The sequence below is a fragment of the Triticum aestivum genome, chromosome 2B (assembly GCF_018294505.1).
Source record: "Triticum aestivum cultivar Chinese Spring chromosome 2B, IWGSC CS RefSeq v2.1, whole genome shotgun sequence".
Classification (NCBI taxonomy): domain Eukaryota; kingdom Viridiplantae; phylum Streptophyta; class Magnoliopsida; order Poales; family Poaceae; genus Triticum; species Triticum aestivum.
Genome location: NC_057798.1, coordinates 204,702,701 through 204,724,791, shown reverse-complemented (window position 1 = coordinate 204,724,791; position 22,091 = coordinate 204,702,701). Strand labels below are relative to the sequence as shown.

The 22,091-nt window shown below is 42.4% G+C and overlaps 1 pseudogene; it reads right to left on the bottom strand.

Moving 5' to 3' along the window:
- Positions 1–531: 531 nt before the first annotated feature.
- On the bottom strand, positions 532–10,118 carry LOC123039166 (uncharacterized; annotated as a pseudogene).
- Positions 10,119–22,091: the final 11,973 nt, after the last annotated feature.

Below are 22,091 nucleotides of genomic sequence, written 5' to 3'. Positions count from 1 at the left end.
CTTGAGGGGAGGCAGCTGAGTGGTTGATGAATCGCCAGAGGAATTGGAAGATGCCTGGTAATTTGGATCAGACGGATTGAGTGGGCATCGGAAGAAACCCTTTAAAGGATAAAGTTTTTCAGGAGAACAAGTAACCTCTGGACGACATTTTTGGGTTGGCGTGTCCGGTAAACCGGAAGAAGTGATTTGCTGGTCGCTATGCAGGGTTGTGCGACACCCTTCAACTTGCTGTGTCTTTAAAGAAAATTGCGAATCCAAATAAGCAAGGGGGTGAGATTATTTTACTTTCCGAACTGCACAGCGAAATCTTTGAACCGGCACAACATCTGAATCGGAGGAAAGAGAGATTACCTCAACATGGTCAGCATGGATGGCCTCCGCATCATCCTAGGAATAGTATGTCAGTAAGGTGTATGAAAAAGAAACCAAGGGAGTCAAGTTCTACCTCTTGATCCGACTCGTCAATATCTTCTGGCGGATCAGAAAACTCGGCGGTTTTCTTCTTGGCGGCTCTTTTTGTGGCTTTGGTCTTCAGACGGGGAGCCCTAGCCGGTTTGTCTTGAGCTTTCCTTTTCCAGAACGAACTGGTAGCCTGCGAAATTGAAACAGAGTATTAGCATATGGTTAAGGCGGAGGCGAATCAAAGAAAGTACAGAGTTAAAATGTTTACCGTTGGTGATTTGTTGGCGGTATAAAAGGGGGCCAGCCCGGTTTGACTGCATGCAGTGATTGATTCGTCCAACATCTTTTTCACCGATTCAGTGACTTCATCGTCAGTCATTTCTATTTCGTTAAACCATTGAGGGTCCTTGGCGTCACCGGTATATTCATGCATTAATTCGGAGGGGCGACTTAAGGGCAGGATGTGCCATTTAACCTAGCAGCAAACAAGATCAACACCAGTTAAACCATTAGCCAAGAGAGCCCGGAGCTTGGCGAGTTGACGTGCATAAGTTTGCCGTTCTTTGGCAGTTAATCGTCGAGGTAAAGGGTGGCCGTTGCTAAGCCGGTGGGGGAGGTAACCCGGCAAGGGATTCTCTCCAGCAGGGGCAGTATTCTGACAGTAAAACCAAGTTTGGTTCCAGCCTTTGGGATGACTGTGGTGTGCTGCATGTGGGAAATCAACTTCTTTCCTCTTCTGGATTGATACCCCACCAAGTTCCGTGTTAGGACCATCAGAAAACTCAGTTCAGCGGTTTAGATGGAAAAAATCCCGGAAGAGCTCGGTGGACGGTTCCTCTTGAAGGTAAACTTCGCAAAATACTTGAAAGTTGCATATGTTTGATATGGAATTTGGTCCAATATCTTGTGGATGGAGTTGAAAACTAGCAAGGACATCCCGGAATTTTTTTGATCCGGGAGGGCTGAAACCCTAGTCTAGGTGCTGCATAAAAACAATGACTTCTCCATCTTGAGGCTCGGGAGGGCACTCAGGGCCAGGAATCGCCAGTGAAGGATATTCTTTGGAGCCAAAGCGCCCATTACAACATATCCGTTGATTTGCGTCTCTGTGATCCGGGACGGAACCCAGTTGCAAAGGGTGAATTCCTTGGTCATTTTGGAAACAACTGTAAAAGGAAAAGTAAGTCCGGTTTACGACAGATGGTTTATGTGTACCAATCGGTGTTAAACCGGGTAAATTTGATGAAGGCATACAAGTGAGTTAAACTGGAGTTTGTTATTCAAGACTAGACGGCGGTTTAAGTGAGGGCTAATGATGTATGGCGGATTACCAGCTACTAAAGGGTTAAACCACCCTTAGGTGGAAGAGCCAGAGATGAAAATCTGCTAAGTGTTGACAGAAACAGGTTTCACACAACGACGAAATTTATTTGGATCTACCAATGCTTCAGTAAGAAAAAAATTTGTGATATATAAAGGCGTTACACAAAATAGAGGAGTTCATGCGTTCTACTAAGGATTCTGTACAGAGAAGGAAGACCTACTAAGTACTAAACTGGATGCGGAGCAACTACCGCACGAGATCTGTGCCACAGTAAGATCAAAGAAACTATGGCAGAAGTGAATACGAAGAAACTGAGATGAACACCTATGAACACGGATGAATACAGGAACCCTAAAAGCAGATCTAGGGTTGAGAGGGAAAAGCTTACCGGATGCGCAGGGATAGCGGAGGAAAAGCCTAAGATCTCTGGTACAATCAGGTTGATGCAGCGGCCTTTGTTGATGCAGCGTTCGAAGGTTGATGGCGGCGGCGGAGCTTAAAAGCTTGGGCGTCGCGAGGAGGAAGAAGAGGTACGGAAGGGGAAGAAAGAAAAAGGCCCCGAGCCTATTTATAAGGAAAATGGATAAGTGGTAGGCGCGAGGATCGAGGAGCCTGAAGCGGCGAACGAGGGTGTAGCTGTCGCCTTGATTTCGGGGATACCATTAAATGAAGGGAATCTTTTAATCTTTTATATAGAGATGACATCATGATGATCCGTTGCTGTGTCCAGAGGATGACGTCACGACAGCGGTTCAACAAAATTTGCAGCAGAAGACATCATGGCGGTTTACGAGAAATGTAAGGAGCTGCTCGCAGAAATTTTTTAAGTATTAAGGATTGACATGAACAGGTTCAAATCAATCTGGGGCCTAATGTTGGGGATATAACTACTAAGTGTAAACCGCCCAGGAGGGGCCGGTTCACCTTCGACTACATTAAAGCCCATGAAGACCCAGAAGATGGCGCTTTAATAATGAAGCTAGAGGCCCGGAGCCCAAAGGCGGATTAGGGCCCATAGTGGTAAACCGATGTGAGTATGTAACTTGTATTGTAAGTTAGGAAAGGAGAGACCGAGCCGGACACTTGTACGAGTCGGCCTCGGGAATCTGTAGACCGGCCGGGCATCAACCTGTGTATATAAAGGGACGACCCGGCGGCGGTTCAGGGACAACGGACAACAACTCGAGACTCAGGCAAGCGTATTTGCTCCCTGTTCATCGAAACCCAATCAATCCCATCACAACTATACGTAGGCTTTTACCTTCATTGAAAGGGCCGGACTAGTATAAAACTCCCGTGTCCCTTTTCCAGTTTAACCCCTTCAAGCTAACCCGTAGTGATGGCTCCATGACTAAGTCCTTTCATGAGGACATCTGATGTGTTAATTCCACGACAGCCCCCATTGCTAGACTTGAATCCATTCGCATCTTACTTGCTTATGCCAATCACCATGATATCGCATTATATCAAATGTACATTAAAAGTGCTTTTCTTAATGGTGAAATTGAGGAGGAGGTTTATGTTAAACAACCTCCCGACTTTGTTAATCCCAAGAAACCCAATCATGTATACAAACTTCACAAACCTCTTTATGGTATTAAACAAGCTCCTAGAGCATGGTATAAATGCTTAACTAAGATCCTTATTGAAAAAGGCTTTGAGATTGGAAAATTTGATTCTACACTTTTTACTAAAAGGGTTAATGGTGAATTATTTGTGTGCCAAATTTGTGTGGATGATATAATATTTGGTTCAACTAACCCTCATTTTAGTGAAAAGTTTGGAAGGCTAATGTCGGAGAAGTTTGAGATGTCTATGATGAGTGAACTCAAGTTCTTTATTAGTTTGAAAATCAAGCAAACTAAGGAAGGTACCTTTGTTTCTCAAACAAAGTACACCTAGGACTTATTCAAGAAGTTCAACATGCAAGAATGCAAAGGTATAAGTACCCCCATGCCTACTAGTGGACATCTTGACTTGATAAAGGATGGCGAACCAGTTGACCAAAAGGTTTACCGCTCTATGATTGGTTCATTGATATATCTATGTGCCTCCCGTCCGATATTATGCTAAGTGTGTGCATGTGTGCACGATATCAAGCGGCCCCCAAAGAATGTCATCTTAAGGTTGTGAAAAGGATAGTGAGTTACTTAATTCACACACCAAACTTTGTCATTTGGTATCCTAATAGGTCTTATTTTGATCTTGTTGGCTACTCCGATTCGGACTATTTCGGTGACAAGGTTGATAGAAAGTCCACTTCCGGTACTTGTCAATTTCTTGGTAGATCTCTCGTGTCTTGGTCCTCCAAGAAACAAAACTCAGTATCCTTATCCACCGCCGAAGCGGAATACATTGCCGCCGGTTCATGTTGTGCTCAATTACTTTGGATGACCCAAACTCTTAAAGATTATGGGATATATGTGAAACATGTTCCATTGCTTTGTGACAATGAAAGTGCTATTAACATTAGTCATAATCCCGTACAACATTCTCGAACTAAGCATATTGAAGTTCGACATCATTTCATTCGAGATCATGTTGCTAAGGGAGATATCAATCTCAAACATGTTCATACCAATGAACAATTGGCGGATATATTCACCAAACCACTTGGTGAGAAAGTATTTTGCCGTTTGAGAGGTGAATTGAACATCATTGATGCCTCAAACATGGAGTAGGAACTCCATTTGGATGCATGCAAGGCATGAGCCTTCATATGACTAATCCTTGATTCTTCTCTTATGATGATAATCATATGTCTTGGTGAAAGTGCAACTAATCCCTAGGTGGTTTTGGTAATTCATAACAACATATATCACATTGAACTAACATTCTTTCAAGATCAATGTTTCAGAAAGTTCAGTGATTGGTATGGCGTGGACAACAGATGTGAACCCCTCAAAATGCTAAGGACACACAATGGCAAAAGCTCAAGACTCTACATTTTCATTTTAGTGATCCAAGATCACATTGAGTCCATAGGAAAGCATATAATATTAAAAGGGGATGAGGTGTTCCTTAATGGCTTGCTTGCTCAAAATGCTTAGTGATATGCTCCAAAATCTCTCAACCACTTTCTCATTTCCACATGTCCTAAAGCTAAAGTCAAACTCGGCCCCACCGATTTGATCTATTCGGCGCCATCGAGTTCACTTGACATAGACAGATCCACAAACCCTAATCAGTTCAATCTCACTGATAGGGATCTTGGTCTCACCGAGATGGGAATGCAAACTCTTTGTTTCCCATCATAACGTTCGGTCTAACCAAAGTTAGTGATCAGCCCCACTGAGTTGGCATTGCAAACTCTCTGTTTCCTTTTTGTAACGTCTCGGTCTAACCGAGATGAGCAATCGGTCCCACCGAGTTTTCCTGACCAAGTCTCGGTTTGCTTATTACTGAAATCGGTCTCACCGAGTTCATGTGATCGGTCTCATAGAGATGAGGTTTTGCCCTAACCCTAGCGCATCGGTCTCACCGACTTGATGTTGTCGGTCCCATCGAAATGCCTAACGTTCACAATTTGAACCAAGTCGGTCTGACCGAGTTTAACCATTCGGTCCCACCGAGTTTGGGAATTTGTGTGTAACGGTTAGATTTTGTGTGGAGGCTATATATACCCCTCCACCCCCTTCTCCATATGAGTGAGAGCCATCAGAACGTGCCTACACTTCCACTACTCATTTTCTAAGAAAGAACCACCTACTCATGTGTTGAGACCAAGACATTCCAATCCAACCACAAGAATCTTGATCTCTAGCCTTCCTCAAGTTGCTTTCCACTCAAATCATCTTTCCACCATATCCAAATCTGTGAGAAAGAGTTGAGTGTTGGGGATACTATCATTTGAAGCACGAGAGCAAGGAGTTCATCATCAACACTCCATCTATTACCTTTTGGAGAGTGGTGCCTCCTAGATTGGTAGGTGTCACTTGGGAGCCTTCGTCGAGATTGTGGAGTTGAACCAAGGACTTTGTAAGGGCAAGGAGATCGCCTACTTTGTGAAGATTGACCCTAGTGAGGCAAGTCCTTCATGGGCGATGGCCGTGGTGGGATAGGCAAGGTTGCTTCTTCGTGGACCCTTCCTGGGTGGAGCCCTCCGTGGACTCGCGCAGCCGTTACCCTTCCTCGGTTGAAGTCTCCATCAACGTGGATGTACGATTGCACCACCTATCAGAACCACGCCAAAGATCTCCATGTCTACATTGCGTGTGCTCCCTCCAAACTCCTCCCCTTTTACCTTCATATGCAATGATTTACATTTCGCTGCTATATTCTTAGAATTGCATGTGTAGGTTGTTTGGTTGACTAGTGCTAAGTTGTTAAAATCTGCCAAGACTTAAAATTGGGAAAAGGCTAGATTTTTATTTGGTCAAGTAGTCTAATTACCCCCCTCTAGACATATTTTTGATCCTACAAGTGGTATCAGAGCTTTGGTCTCCATTTGCCTTGATTTCCATTGCTTTGGCGATCATAGCCTTGGTTTCACAACCTAGGAGAGTATGGCGTCAAGTGATGGAAATTACCACCGTAGAGGTCCTTACTTTGATGGGACTAATTTTGCTACTTGGAAGCATAATATGAAAATGCATATTCTTGGACATAACCACGATGTTTGGGCTATTGTGTGCATTGGTTTGCAAGGTGAATTCTTTGATGGGACAGAACCAAATCGTGAAGCAATTGTGGAAGAGTTGAAGATGCTGCAATACAATGCTCAAGCTTGCGATATCCTCTTCAATGGATTGTGCCTCGAAGAATTCAACAAAATCAGTCGTCTTGAGAATGCAAAGGAAATTTGGGATAGTTTGATTGATATGCACGAAGGTACCGAGTCCGTCAAGGAATCCAAGTTGTATGTGCTTCAAAGTCAGCTTGACAAGTTCAAAATGAAGGATGATGAAGGTGTCGCTGAAATGTACTCTAGGATTGCTTTCATCACAAATGAGATTGCCGGCTTAGGAAGTGAAGAGATGGCTGACAGATTCATCATCAAGAAGATCTTAAGAGCCTTGGATGGAAAATATGATACCGTGTGCACATTGATCCAAATGATGCCCAACTACAAAGATCTCAAGCCAACGGAAGTCATTGGAAGAATTGTTGCTCATGAGATGTCACTCAAGGATAAAGAAGAGCTTCACAACAAGTCTAGTGGTGCATATAAAGCCTCATGTGATGCTCCTGCAACATCAAGTTGAAAAACAAGTCTTCAATGAGGAATTGAGCTTAATGGTGAAGAAGTTCAACAAATTCTACAAGAGTAGAAGCAAAGAGAGAAGCTCCAAGTCAAGATCCTACCATGACAAAACATCTTCTAGTCGTGAGCGAAATTGCTACAATTGTGGAAGACCCGAACACTACTCCAATGAGTGTACGGCTCCCTACAAAAGAAGAGAAGACTCACCTAAAAGAAGAAGTGGAAGAGAAGAATCACCTCCAAGAGAGAGAAGGAGTAGAGATGATCGTTATGAACGAAGAACCTCTACCAGAAGCAAGGATTCTGAAAGGAAGGACAAGTCATCAAAGAGCTACACGAAACAAAGACATCAAGCTCATGTTGGTGAATGGGTATCCGGTTCCTACTCCGACCACCACTCCGAGAGAAATTATCACTCCGACACCGAATATACTCAAGATGAAGGTGTTGCCGGTCTTGCACTTGTGTCAACCAACTCCTACGACATATTTGACTCACCAAATGAAGGAATTGGAAGATGCTTCATGGCTAAAGGCGCCAAGGTATCACACCCCGAGTATTTTGTTTTCAATAGTGATGAATATGACTTGCTAGGTGATGATGATTTACTTGTTGACAACGCTAGTGATGAAAACTATGATGAAATTGCTATTAATCATGCTAATCAAGATGAAACGAATGACAATGATAAGAAGGAGATTGAACGTCTAACTAAAGAACTAAACACTCTTAATTTAGCTCATGAAACTACTTTAGAAGATCATCGAGAACTCTTAAAAACTCATGAGAAGCTATGCTTAGAGAAGCTCAACCTAGAGCAAGAACGTGGGTTCTTAAAAGCCATCAATGATGATCTTTGGAACAAAAGTTCTTCTTACATTGACAAGTGTTTATTCTTGTCTACTTACATGCCACAAGTAAAATCTAGCAACAAGAGTAAGAAAGATTCTTCTTCTAGTAGTAACAATAATCATGCTAAATACAATATTGTTGCTTCTAGTAGTTATCTTGATTCCACTAATGATTCTCTTAGCCAAGTTATACTTGAGCAAGAAAATAGCTTATTGAAGGGAATTATAGAGAAAGGTGTTTACAAGAGCCTTGCCGGAAGTAAGCAATTTGAGTAAATTGTACACAAGCAAGGAAGGCATCGGACGAATCAAGGTGTTAGTTTTGAACGAAAGTTCAATGCCAATGGAGTTGAGTGGGAAGAAGATCAATATCCCAAGACAAATTTTGTTCCACAACAAGAGAAGTATGATCATACTTCCTTCAAGGGGACACAAGCTCAAGATGATCTTCCACCACAAGACCACATGCTAAAAGGCAAGGACAGGCTTCAAGAGGAGATTGATGCATTTGAAGAAGCTCCAAAGTCCTTAGCTAGTCAAGTGGGTTACCAAGTCCACCTCAAGTTCTACTTCATCAAGTACATCTACAACCCCAAGGATTCCCATCAAGATGATGTGGATCCTAAAGAAGAAGAACTAGAGGGTTCTTCAGGGTAACTCCGCCAACATACTTCACTCATATTCATATTGGCAAGAACAAGCGCAATCAACTTCCACATCTTGCACTAGTTCAAGGAGTCACAAACCCTCTTGATAGTAAGTAAAGGGACAATGTAACCTAATGCTTCCATGGACATCATCATGTGTGTGTACTTCACTCTATGTCTATGGATATCCTTGTTTGCTCCTTGTGGGACTAACCCATGTAGGTATTGAAAGTGTAACTCACTCTAATGGATTGCTCCAAATGATCTACATCAACATTGAGCATCCACATCTTCAACATCTACATGAAGTCATCATCGACAAAACCCAAGGTTAGTTCATCCCTCTAAAAGGGGATATCACATCTAGGGGGAGCTTTACTCTAAGAATTGAGCTAAAGCAACTCTAATGATGTGAACACAACAATGCTTTATGTAAAAGTGGTAACCCCACTTGTGCTCAAACGATGAGTATGACCTATAATCAAATGTTCTCATTTGACTCCTAAGTCAATATACTCATATATAGATGATCTAGTCATCGTCAATTGCTTGATGGATGCTAGAGGGTTTGTGCATGCTTTGCCACATATTTCATTTGCTATCTTATTGTGTGAGCATGTAGGTTGCATAATTTTCTCCATTCAAGGACATCCATTTGTTGTTTTGATTGTTTGGTCTTTTCTTTTGCCAAATGGATGTACAAGAATGCCTAAGTACTCTCTCTAGCTATCCATGCTTTTCTCTTCTCAAACTCTATTCATGCTACATCACAAAGTTTGATCAAGTTAGATTTGAACCCTCTGGGTGAGGAGCACTCAGAGTCACCGATTTGTCATAGACTTAAACTTCCAAAACCCCTTGATGTGTCTCGGTCTCACCGATTCATTCCTTTCGGTCACACCGAGTTCATTAAGTTGATCTAGGTTTCAATCTCGGTGCAACCGATTTGAACACTTCGGTCTCACCGAGTTGCAGTAACCGCTTATGAGTCTGCATCTCGGTGCCACCGAGTTGTTCCACTCGGTCAGCCTGATTGGGTCTGAATATATATATATATATATATATATATATATATATATATATATATATATATATATATATATATATATATATATATATATATAAGGTGGGTCTATTCTACAACTGATTGTAGAATAATATTCTACAATAGGCAAGCCCCTATATAAGGTAGTTTTGAATCGGAGACCGACCCAACCTGACCCGACCCGAACCTCCTTCCCCGACGCCCTACAAGGCTACCCCGCCCTCAAAAGCCCTCTCCGCGGCGAGCCCCGCTTCCCCCTCGTCCACCGCCGCCGCGGGCGTCGACGGCGCGGCGGCCCCCTCCCACTTCCAGCGCCGCGCGCAGAACGGTGCGGGAAGCTGCCGCGACAGCTGCTGCATGGCACCACCAATGGAGGCGCTGAGGTCGGACCCGGCCTGCCCAAGCCGGCCGCCGATCTCCACGAAGGACGCGACGGCCACGGCCGGGAGGTCGGCGCCGACCGCGAAGGGGGCGGCGGGGAGCTCGATGTCGAAGGGGAGGAGCTTGAGCGGCGGGGCGGGCCACGGGAGCTGCGGCGTCTGCACCTAGAGGTGGAGGAGCAGCCCCGAGACGCCCTGTGTGAGGCGGTAGGCCAGGTCTGCCCATGCCGCTGCACACCCAGCAGCGCATCCAGGGAGATCTCCATGGATGGCGGCGATACGGGGCGTCGGGCAGAGGCGCGCCCCGGTGTAGTGGATTAGCTCGAGCGGCGCCAAAATAGACTGGTAGTAGCTTGTGTATCCCTAGCATCGAGGTGTTCGACGGGAAGTACAAAGGTAGCAGTAATGGGAAGTACATACAATATTTAGGTAGAAGTACAGAGCAGTACAACATGCGAGCAAGGAAGTACCTGCTGAGAATTATTCCTGCTAGGGAGGCAGTACCATAGTTACACTGAGAGAAGTACCGAGTAGTTTGAAGTAGCAGTACAGGGTGTCCTTTATGCTAATTTGGTACTCATCTTTTGCAGCTGCTACTTGGAGTTGTGGAATTAGCAAGCTTAGGGAAGTGCAAAAAAGGTTCTCTGTAGTGAAGAGTAGCAGTACAGAATATCTTGAAGGAGTAGTGCAGATAAAAAATGCAAAACTAGCCTTAATAAAAATTGTGTAATTGAGAAGTACAAACCCTATAAGATCAAGAAGTACGAAACTGATATTCCCAAGAAGTACAAGATACATGTCGAAGGAAACTGACTTATGTAAAATAATTTACGAGCAATACAATTTAATCATTTTGAGTAATACAAAAAAAATTATTGCAGAGCAGTACGAAACTCGTATTCTACGGGTGCGGGGTTATTACGGGTTCCAACGTCGAGCACAAGCACGAGCTCCTTCTCCAGCGAGAGGTGCGAGGGTAAAATGTACTTCTCTTCATCGTGGCATTCTGTGGCATTCTTTTTACTCCGACGGGCGACGAGGAGATTGAATGAAATTTTGACCTCCTGAGTGGAGAATTACAGGAAGTACAAAGGTAGCAGTAATGGGAAGTACATACAATATTTAGGTAGAAGTACAGAGCAGTACATCATGCGAGCGAGGAAGTACCTGCTGAGAATTATTCCTACTAGGGAGGCAGTACCATAGTTACACTAAGAGAAGTACCGAGTAGTTTGAAGTAGCAGTACAGGGTGTCCTTTATGCTAATTTGGTACTCATCTTTTGCAGATGCTACTTGGAGCTGTGGAATTAGCAAGCTTAGGGAAGTGCAAAAAGGTTCTCTGTAGTGAAGAGTAGCATTACATAATATCTTGAAGCAGCAGTGCAGATAAAAATGCAAAACTAGCCTTAATAAAAATTGTGTAATTGAGAAGTACAAACCCTATAAGATCAAGAAGTACGAAACTGATATTCCCAAGAAGTACAAGATACATGTCAAAGGAAACTGACTTATGTAAAATAATTTACGAGCAATACAATTTAATCATTTTGAGTAATACAAAAAAAATTATTGGAGAGCAGTACGAAACTCGTATTCCACAGAAGTACAAGGCAAAATTGTTTTTTTTAAAATAAATTCGAGCAGTACAACTTTTTCATTTCGAGTACAATTACTATTATTATTATTTTATTATTATTATTATTATTATTATTATTATTATTATTATTATTATTATTATTATTATCGGGCAGTAAGAAACTCATATTCCACAGAAGTACAAAGGTACATGTGGAGGGAATTTGAGTTCTCTGGAAAACAATTATGGGCAGTACAATTTAATCACTTTGAGAAGTACAGAAACTTCTTTATTGTCAGGCAGTAAAAAAATGTTTGTAAATTTTAGTAGCTTTCCAATGGTATATCATTGGCGCTATTCCGAGAAGTGGTCAAAAAATTAATATATAATTAATGTTTGTCTATTTTGAATGAATCTCGGTATTTTCAAAACTGCTCATAAATTATGTAAAATTTGAAAAACATTAATACACGAAAAAATGTGAATTTCTGTACCTTTCCAATGCCATATCATTTGCATCATTTCGATATCCAAAAATGATCCATGATCATCTTTTAATAAAACAGATTTTTAGTATTTTCCAAACTGTTCCAAAACTGTGCAAAATTTGAAAAAACTTAAAACATGAAAATGTTTGTAAATTTCAGTAGCTTCTCAACGGTATATCATTTTCTACATTCCGATAAGTGGTTAAAAGAATTTCGTTCGAAATACCTTTCATTCAGCTTGTGATGATTTCTGTTTTTTGAAAATTCATAATAAAAAAATAAAAAAAGTGAAGCAAGTTACAATATATAAGAGTTGAGAATTTTCTGCAGCTTTCCAACGGTATATCATTCGCGCAATTCCGATTAACGGTTTAGAATCTATTAGTGAATTACTACGCAAGTACAGAAGAGCAGTACCGACTTTACAAAAAAGAAGTATGGTTGTGTTATGCAGAAGCAGTACCAGATCTTTATTACGGGCAGTACGAGATTATTGCAGAATATTATTCTATCATCGATTGTAGAATAGACGGCATGTATACACACACACACTCATGGGTTGAATTTTTGGAAATTCCTTCGAAACTCTTCACCCGCGCTGTCCAGCTCTGCCGACTTGTGGTCTCTGGATCATCGCCTCCATTGCCAGCGACCCCCAGCCGCTGGTCTCCGCCGTTGTCAACGGATTCTCCTCCGTCGTTGTCGTCGTAGCAAACTCGCCGCCAAGTTAGAGTATGAGTTTGATCCTTTGTGCTTTCTCACTCTGATTCTTAGCACAAAGACAATGCCATGATTCTTGGCACTATTGAGATTATTCTATCCAGCAAAAACTTCCATTAGATTAGTTTTGATTCAAAAATTTAGGGTTTGGTTTCCGCCGAACTCATCTCGGACCGACCGAGTTGTAGAAATCGGTCTCACCGATTTGGCTTAGGCCATTGCACTGTGATTTTCGGTCTGACCGAAACTCGCAAATCAGTGTGACCGACTTCAGGACTCTGTGAAACCCTAGCAATATCGGTGTCACCGAACTGTGCCTCAGTTTGACCGAGATCACTAGTTTAGACACTGAACATTGCTTCGGTGTCACCGCGTTCAGCAAATCGGTAGCTCCGAAATGACTTTAGTAGAAAACAAAAACTAAGTTTTTGGCTCAATTGTTTTGCAAAATATCTGCACTTTGTGATGCTCATCCACTCTATCTCATCTATATCTATTCACAGGGTCAGCCTTCAGCTTGCAGCAATGTCTGGCAATAGTGACAGCCAGAATATGTCTAAGGAACAAATTCAGATGAGTGAGGGCACTAGTCCCTCTGAGAGCAGTCAAGATGATGGGAGCAGAAGCACTCTCAGTAACCTGCCCAAAGCTGCAACTAGGCAGAGGAAGAAGACGACATCTGATTATGAGGATGAGGATTTTGTGATTGATGAGGAAGTCCCTTCCAAGAGTAATGGAGACAAGAAGCACACTGGCACTACAGCTAATCTCAAGCTAGGGTTGAAGACAAAAGGTCCAACAACAAGAGTTCCCATGTCCAAAGCCAGAGCCTCAACCCAAGAAACCATGGTGTTCACTCTTGAACCCAAAGAGGCCGGAGAGGGAAAGAAGAGGAAGGAGAGGGTCAAGAAAACAATGGCCAGAGTCATTGGGATATCTTCTATGATCAGAGACCCAGCTGAAGAAGAAGAGCAAGATGCACCTCTTGCAAAATCTCAGAAGCTAATGGGGGTGCAATCAGATTAGGGGCTGCTCCATCAAAGCCCAAGTCTGCCCCCAAGGCTGCTGCTCAAGCCCCCAAGAGATCCACCAGAAACATTCTAGCTGCTGAGAAGCATAAGGCCCTAGTGCCTGAAGTGGAAGAAGAAGAAGAAGAAGAAGAAGAAGAAGGGCTAGTACTTAGAAAGTTGAAGCCCAAGATTCCTGATCACGATGACACACATCCTGTTGTAGAAAATATGAAGCTCAGAAAGGATGCAGATCTCAGGCTATGGAGGAAGAATTACCCATATGCCATTAGAAGGAGAACAACTATTGACTACATGTTCCACACAAAGGAACAACAAGAATCCTATGAGATTGTGCTGCTTAACAAGAAGCCTATAGTCAGTGACATGAGATGGGTTGACTGGGAGTACATTGATAGAAATGAAGGTCACTTCCCCGGAGTCCATGAGAGCTTCAGATCAACAGGAGTTGATGCATTTGTTAGCCAGAAGTTAACAAAATGGAATGATGAGTTGATCATGCAATTTTACTCCACAGCACATTTTTACCATGATGGTAAAATCGTTTGGATGACAGAGGATACCAGGTACCAATATTCTGTGGCTAAGTGGGCAAAGCTAATAAATGCCCCAGAAGAGTTTGAGGATGATACTGATGTATATGCTAAGCCAAGGAAAGGACATGACTCAATGGCTCACATGTATAAGGAAATTACAGGTGCTACCTTGGACACCCACAAGTTTGGGTCTGTGTATTATCTGTTATCAGGTCTGCCAACCATCAACACTATTCTCAGAAATACTCTGTTGCCCAAGTCTGGAGATGACAGGGTGATAAGAGGGCCCTTAATAAATCTGTTGCATATGTTTGATGTGCCTAAAAAGTTCAAAGTGATGACACTGATTGTTGAGACAATCAAGAGGACAGCAGCAGGCCAGAAAAAATCATGTGGCTATGCTCCACGGATTCAGACGCTCATCAACTCCAAGATGGGCAAAAGCATGTATCTCTTGGACAAGGAACATCTTCCCCTGCTTCCAGAGTTTGAAGATAATGTGGTTGTCATGGATCCATCACATCCACTTCTGTGCAGGCTCAGGAGAAGAAGGAAAAAGCTAGAGCAGAGAAGGCAACCAAGCCACCAAGCGCCTCAGAAGCTTCTCAGATATTCCTGAAATCCAAGCAAGATCAATTGGGCTATCTCATTCAGGCAACCTCGAGGATTGAGAAAGGGTTGGCAACCCTAACTCAGAACCAAGAGAGTCTACAGAGGATCATTTAAACTAAATTTTATGATATAGACTTGAAGGTCACAGAGATCCAGACTGCAGTTGAGCAACTACAGGATGAAGATGAAGAGAGAAGAGGGAGAGATACTACTGAAGCTTTTCAGAGAGTGCCAAGGGCACAAAGGTCCGCAGTTGTGCCAGCCATTGACACCAGGGCTACTACATCAGCACCAGCAGCTACAGCCTCTGCTGTTCCTCCAGTTGCAACTCCACCAGCTCCTCAGACCTCTTCAGATGCATTCATCGCATGACTCCTCTCCATGCCACCTTCACACTCCGGAGCTCCCGGAGATTGTTCTTAGAGCCGCATAGCACTATGCATTTTCAAGCTTTTTGGTTGCCAAAGGGGGAGAAAGTGTATAGATCATAGGCTTCGAGAGAGAGTGTGTTTGCTTCTTTTTGCTCTCTTGCTAATCCATTTTCTTTGCTTGTTTGGATGAAACAATGTTTATGCTTGTGTGTGAGATACTTCTATGATCATATGTTTGATCATATCATACTTTAATGCTTGTGCTTAATGATGATATTCTATCTCTCATGTATGATCATTCATATCTTATTTTGGTGATGAGTGCATATTTCATATCTTATCATTTTGAGCGCTCCACCAAGATGTATGTGACATGGAAGAGTGACCCATGATCTTAATTTTTTGTGCATTTGCATTCAAAAGCAAATTTCAAATAATGCACAAATTTAGGGGGAGCTCTTGCTTATCACATACTTCTCAAAGCGACGATGTACTTCATTTATATTATCATTTGTTGAAGCTTTGATCTATATGTTGTCATCAATTACCAAAAAGGGGGAGATTGAAAGTGCAACTAATCCCTGGGTGGTTTTGGTAATTCATAACAACATATAGCTCATTGAACTAATATTCTTTCAAGATCAGTGTTTCAGAAAGTTCCATGATTGGTATGGCATGGACAAGAGATGTGGACCCCTCAAAATGCTAAGGACACACATTGGCAAAAGCTCAAGACTCTACATTTTCATTTTAGTGATCCAAGATCACATTGAGTCTATAGGAAAGCCAATACTATTAAAAGGGGATGATGTGTTGCTTAATGGCTTGCTTGCTCAAAATGCTTAGTGATATGCTCCAAAATCCCTCAACCACTTTCTGATTTCCACATATGTCCTAAACCAAAAGTCAAACTCGGCCTCATCGATTTGATCTATCTGGCGCCACCGAGTTCACTTGACATAGCCATATCCACAAACCCTAATCAGCTCGGACTCACCGATAGGGCTCTCGGTCTCACCGAGATGGGAATGCTGCTACCTCTTGAGCACTGTGTTGGATTTCCCCGAAGAGGAGAGGATGATGCAGCAAAGTAGTGTAAGTATTTCCCTCAGTTTTTGAGAACCAAGGTATCAATCCAGTAGGAGACCACGCACAAGTCCCTCGTACCTACACAAAACGATAGCAACTCGCAACCAACGCTTAGGGGTTGTCAATCCCTTCACGGTCACTTACGAGAGTGAGATCTGATAGATAATATTTTTTGTATTTTTGATAGATAGATGCAAAGTAAAAAACTAAAAGGCAAAGTAAAAACAAAGCAAGTAAATAAAGTGATAGAGATTGATATGATGAGAATAGACCCGGGGGCCATAGGTTTCACTAGTGGCTTCTCCCAAGGGCATAAGTATTCTACGGTGGGTGAACAAATTACTATTGAGCAATTGACATAATTGAGCATAGTTATGAGTATATCTAGGCAATGATCATGTATATAGGCATCACGTCCAAAACAAGTACATCGAAACAATTCTGCATCTACTACTATTACTCCACTCATCGACCGCTATCCAGCATGCATCTAGAGTATTAAGTGAAATCAGAGTAATGCCTTAAGCAAGATGACATGATGTAGAGGGATAAATTCATGCAATATGATAAAAAAAACCCATCTTGTTATCCTCGATGGCAACAATACAATACGTGCCTTGCAACCCTTTCTGTCACTGGGTAAGGACACCGCAAGATTGAACCCAAAGCTAAGCACTTCTCCCATTGCAATAACTACCAATCTAGTTGGCCAAACCAAAAAGGATAATTCGAAGAGACTTGCAAAGATAACTCAATCATACATAAAAGAATTCAGAGAAGAATCAAATATTTTCCATAGATAATACTGGATCATAAACCCACAATTCATCGGTCTCAAAAAACACACCGGAAAAAGAAGATTACATCGAATAGATCTCCACGAGAGAGGGGGGAACATTGTATTGAGATCCAAAAAGAGAGAAGAAGCCATCTAGCTACTAGCTATGGACCCGAAGGTCTGAAGTAAACTACTCACACTTCATCGGAGGGGCTATGGTGATGATGTAGAAGCCCTCCATGGTGGATGCCCCCTCCAGTGGAGCTCCTGAACAGGCCCCAAGATGGGATCTCATGGATACAGAAGGTTGCGGTGGTCGAATTAGGTTTTTGGCTCCTGTTCAGATCGTTCGGGGATACGTAGGTATATATAAGAGGAAGGAGTACGTCGGTGGAGCGTCGAGGGGCCCACGAGGTAGGGGGGGCGTGCCCTCCACCCTCGTGACCGCCTCTGGCACTGCTTGGAGTAGGGTCCAAGTCTCCTGGATCACGTTCGGTTGGAAAATCACGATCCCGAAGGTTTCATTCCGTTTGGACTCCGTTTGATATTTTGTTTCTTCGAAATACTGAAAAAGGCAGAAAAACAGCAATTCTGGGCTGGGCCTCCGGTTAATAGGTTAGTCCCAAAAGTAATATAAAAGTGGAAAATAAAGCCCAATATAGTCCAAAATAGTAGATAAAGTAGCATGGAGCAATCAAAAATTATAGATACGTTGGAGACGTATCAGGCATCCCTAAGCTTAATTCCTGCTCGTCCTCGAGTAGGTAAATGAAAAAAAAAGAGTTTTTGATGCAGAGTGATACTTTGGCATAATTTCAATGTAAAACTTCTTAATTGTGATATGAATATTCAATTCCCAAAGATTCAAGACAAAAGTTCATATTGACATAAAGTAATAATACTTCAAGCATACTAATCAAAGGAATCATGTCTTCTCAAAATAACATGGCTAAAGAAAGTTATCCCTACAAAATCATATAGTATGGTTGTTGCTCTATCTTCATCACACAAAGTATTTAATCATGCACAACCCCGATGACAAGCCAAGCAATTGTTTCATACTTTAATAATCCCAAACTCTTTCAACTTTCACGCAATACATGAGCGTGAGCCATGGACATAGCACTACAGGTGGAATAGAATGGTGGTTGTGGAGAAGACAAAAAAGGAGAAGATAGTCTCACATCAACTAGGCATATCAACGGGCTATGGAGATGCCCATCACTAGATATCAATGTGAGTGAGTAGGGATTGCCATGCAACGGATGCACTAGAGCTATAAGTATATGAAAGCCCAACGAAAGAAACTAAGTGGGTGTGCATCCAACTTGCTTGCTCACGAAGACCTAGGGCACTTTTGAGGAATCCCGTCATTGGAATATACAAGCCAAGTTCTATAATGAAAAATTCCCACAAGTATATGAAAGTGACAACATAGGAGACTCTCTATCATGAAGATCATGGTGCTACTTTGAAGCACAAGTGTGGTAAAAGGATAGTAGCATTGTCCCTTCTCTCTTTTTCTCTCATTTTTACATTTTATTAGGAATTCTTCTTCAGGCGAAACTATTTTAAAAAAAGTCCTTCGCCCGAGTGAGCCAACAGCCCAGCCGAGCGAGCCGCCACCGCTCGCGCAGCCCCACGCCATCGACCGCCACCGCCGAACGCCGCCGTCGCCCGCGCCAGATCCCGCCGGAGCCGCCGCCCGCTGCCCGTTGATTGGTATAAAACTGTCCCGGTTCGCGGGTTCACTTTGGTTTTTTTTGTTTTTCAGATCGTTTTTTTAGGTTTTATTATTTAGCGGACGTACGTCCGTTCGTTCGTCTTAATGAACATTATTCGTCGGATTAGTTTAGACAGCGAACGTTCATTCGCTAGTCTTTTTCTTTTTAGTTTATTTTCCGCCAGGGACTTATCCGCGATTATTTTTATCGCGATTTAGCCCCTGATCTTTAAACTAGTATAACTTTTTACTCGTTTATCCAAATTAGATGAAACCATCGCCTAAATCTTTGTTTCATTCTGTTATTTCCAATTAACCAACTTGAACATGATTTTGCTACTGTAAAATATGACTTTAGTCCAAATTAGTAAACGATCTTGTTTCGTTCATATTTTGAGTTTCGTTGCTCCATTTGAGTTGAATCTTTTTGCAAATCATAGCTAATCACATGTACCTACTGTTAAGATCTAATTCGCATGTTAATATTGCTGTTAGGTTTTGACTCCTGTTAGTTTAAGCCGTTTGCTTGTTTCGTGTTCGATTTGGATCGTTTCTCGGTTTTTCTCGTGTTTCGTTTGAGTGATTTCTTATGTATGCTATTGTTTGTCTACGCTAGATCACCCGGAGTGCGAAGCTTGTTACTACAAATCCCTACAGTTTGCAAATCATCAGCAAGGCAAGTTACACTTTGATCATATCTTTCATACCTAGTTTTTACTATGCATTTAGTAGTGCCCCTCAAATATTTGCATGAGTAGGATTGGGAACATGTGGTTTGGTTGTAGTGCTTGAGGTAGGAACCTAATACCTTTTGATCACCCCGGGAATATATGTTATGCTTATTATTGCTTAGCCATGCTCGTAGACGGGGATTGGATCGTGATTCACACATGGAAGTTTGAGAGTATTTTAATCATGGATAACATTAAGGTGGCAACTTTAATATACATCTGGGTGGATTGGTTGAGGCACCTGGGGAATCCAGTGTTGTCTGTTTTGGAAATCCCGGGGAACCCGTGTGATTATCCTATGGAATGCCACCCAGGCTCAAAGGGATCATAAGATTATTTATGCTAGAAACTTCTGTGTGCAGCCACAAGCCATTATGAGCTCTGGCATAGTTGAGTCAGTTGCGTGAGCTCTTGAAGAGGTAGACTAGCAGATGTAGAGGGATGTAGATGGTACTGTCTACCAAGAGAAGAGAGTTAATGCTTCAGAAAGGCTATGTCTCAATCATCCGATCATGGATGCGGTCGAGTCTTGTGGGGAAAAGTGCGCAAACCTCTACAGAGTGTATAAACTAATCATGGTTAGTCGTGTCCCCGGTTATGGACTTCTTGAGTATCTAGTAGTTGAATCTATTGATGTGATCTCATCATGTTATTTTAATTAATTATGATGTTGGGTTAATGATGATACTTTTAATTGGGATTTGAGTTGGGGTTACCTTCTCAAATAAGGTAAACATGGGAGTAGTTAAATAAATTTATTCCTTTGTTGTAAGGAAAAACTAGCTTTATGCAAAACCATGAAACTTACAGCCTCCACAAGCCAAATTTTGCATGTAGATATAGTCCTTGCATTATAATTGCTTTACAGTGTAACTATGCCATCATATTCCATGTGGTGAGCCGTTTCGGGCTGCAACGTCTTATGTTGCATACTACTCAGACGACGAATAAGGTGCGATAGGTCATTGTTTTGCATTCAGTTATGCCATTGGAGTTGATGGACTCATTTATGTTTGAAGCTTCCGCAGTTATCTAGTTTAGATGGCCTTCAGCCATTATATTTTTGTAATCATACTCTTTATGAGGACTCCATGTAATAAGTGTGTGATTGAAACTTTGTTATAATTCCTTTAGTACTGTGTGTTAGCTTTACCAATCCAGGGATGACACTGATGCACAGAAACTTGACCATTTGAGGTCTGGTCGCTACAAGATGGTATCAGAGCACACACTGACTGTAGGACGCGACCACTAGAATGAGCCACAGGATTTCTCTTCTCTACTCATTTCTAATTCTCCTCTATTTCTACTCCATAGATGGCGGATCCCAGGAACAAGTTCACTCAACCAGATGATGACACCCCTTTCGGACGCCACTTTAAAGAAGTCACTAAGTATTTGAACATCGGATTACCAAGCTTCACGGGGACTTTCTCTACATCTGTACCGGAAGAGCAGCGCTGGAAGATCAAAGTCTAGATACCTGGGAGGACCTTTGCGCCAACAACGGAGCCTATTGATTTCTACCTGGATGCACCAAGCTGGAGTATAGGAAAGAGCATGGCAACACATATCACCTTTGGACGCATATGTGAGGTGTATCACAAGGAGCCGGAGAATACCATTTATCAGATATGTGGCCGCCAAGATGACAAATGGGAGATGATTCGCACTAGGAAGGATGGATCAATTGCAGCTTACATTCAAGAGATGAGAGATCATTTTCATCAACAGGAGAATAAACAAATTATCCACATGAAGAAGATCAAGAAACTGGTGAGGAGGAACAACGATCTATAAGAGGAAATCAAGTCTACACTCGATGGATACGAGGAAGAGATTGCTGTACTACTGGAGAAGAATGAAGACCTGAAGAAGAAGCTAGGAGTGTTCATGGGAGACCCTGCGCCAAAGAAGGAGAACAACCACCCAGGAGACTACATCATCATTGACGACACCGACTTTGACCCTGATAGTGATGATGACTACGTTGATGAAGCTAGAGCACATATCATGGATTCTTCCTCTGATGAAAATTTCTAGACGACCACCATTGTAATTAGTAGTATTTCCCTCCAAGTAGTTAGCAACGATCGAGTTTGTAATCATAGGTTAGACCGCTTGTGTGATCTTGTGTGCTATTGATTGAAGTGAAATTGATTGTGTTTGTCTCATGAGCATTATGGGTAGTGAATCTCTCTTAGACCCCAATTCTATTCTGTTTTATCTCCCTTTATAAACCCATTAGATGCCTCCGAGACGTGACAATGGATTTGCCTTCCCACCGGCGCTCACTCAGTTGATCCAGTAGCAGAATACCTGATGCAGTTACTAGTTAAAAAGCAGAACCAAGGCAACAACAACAACAACAAACCACCACCACCACCCTTTGTTGATCACCTAGCCCGTTTCCTAAGGTTGAATCTGCCAGTGTTCTCTAGTAGCACCAAGCCGATTGTTGCAGATGATTGGCTCCGCAAGATAGGAAGAGATCTGACCACTACAGGATGCACAGATGCGAAGAGAGTGTGTTTTGCCGCGCATCAGCTTGATGGACCCACAGCATCATGGTGGGAGAATTTCACA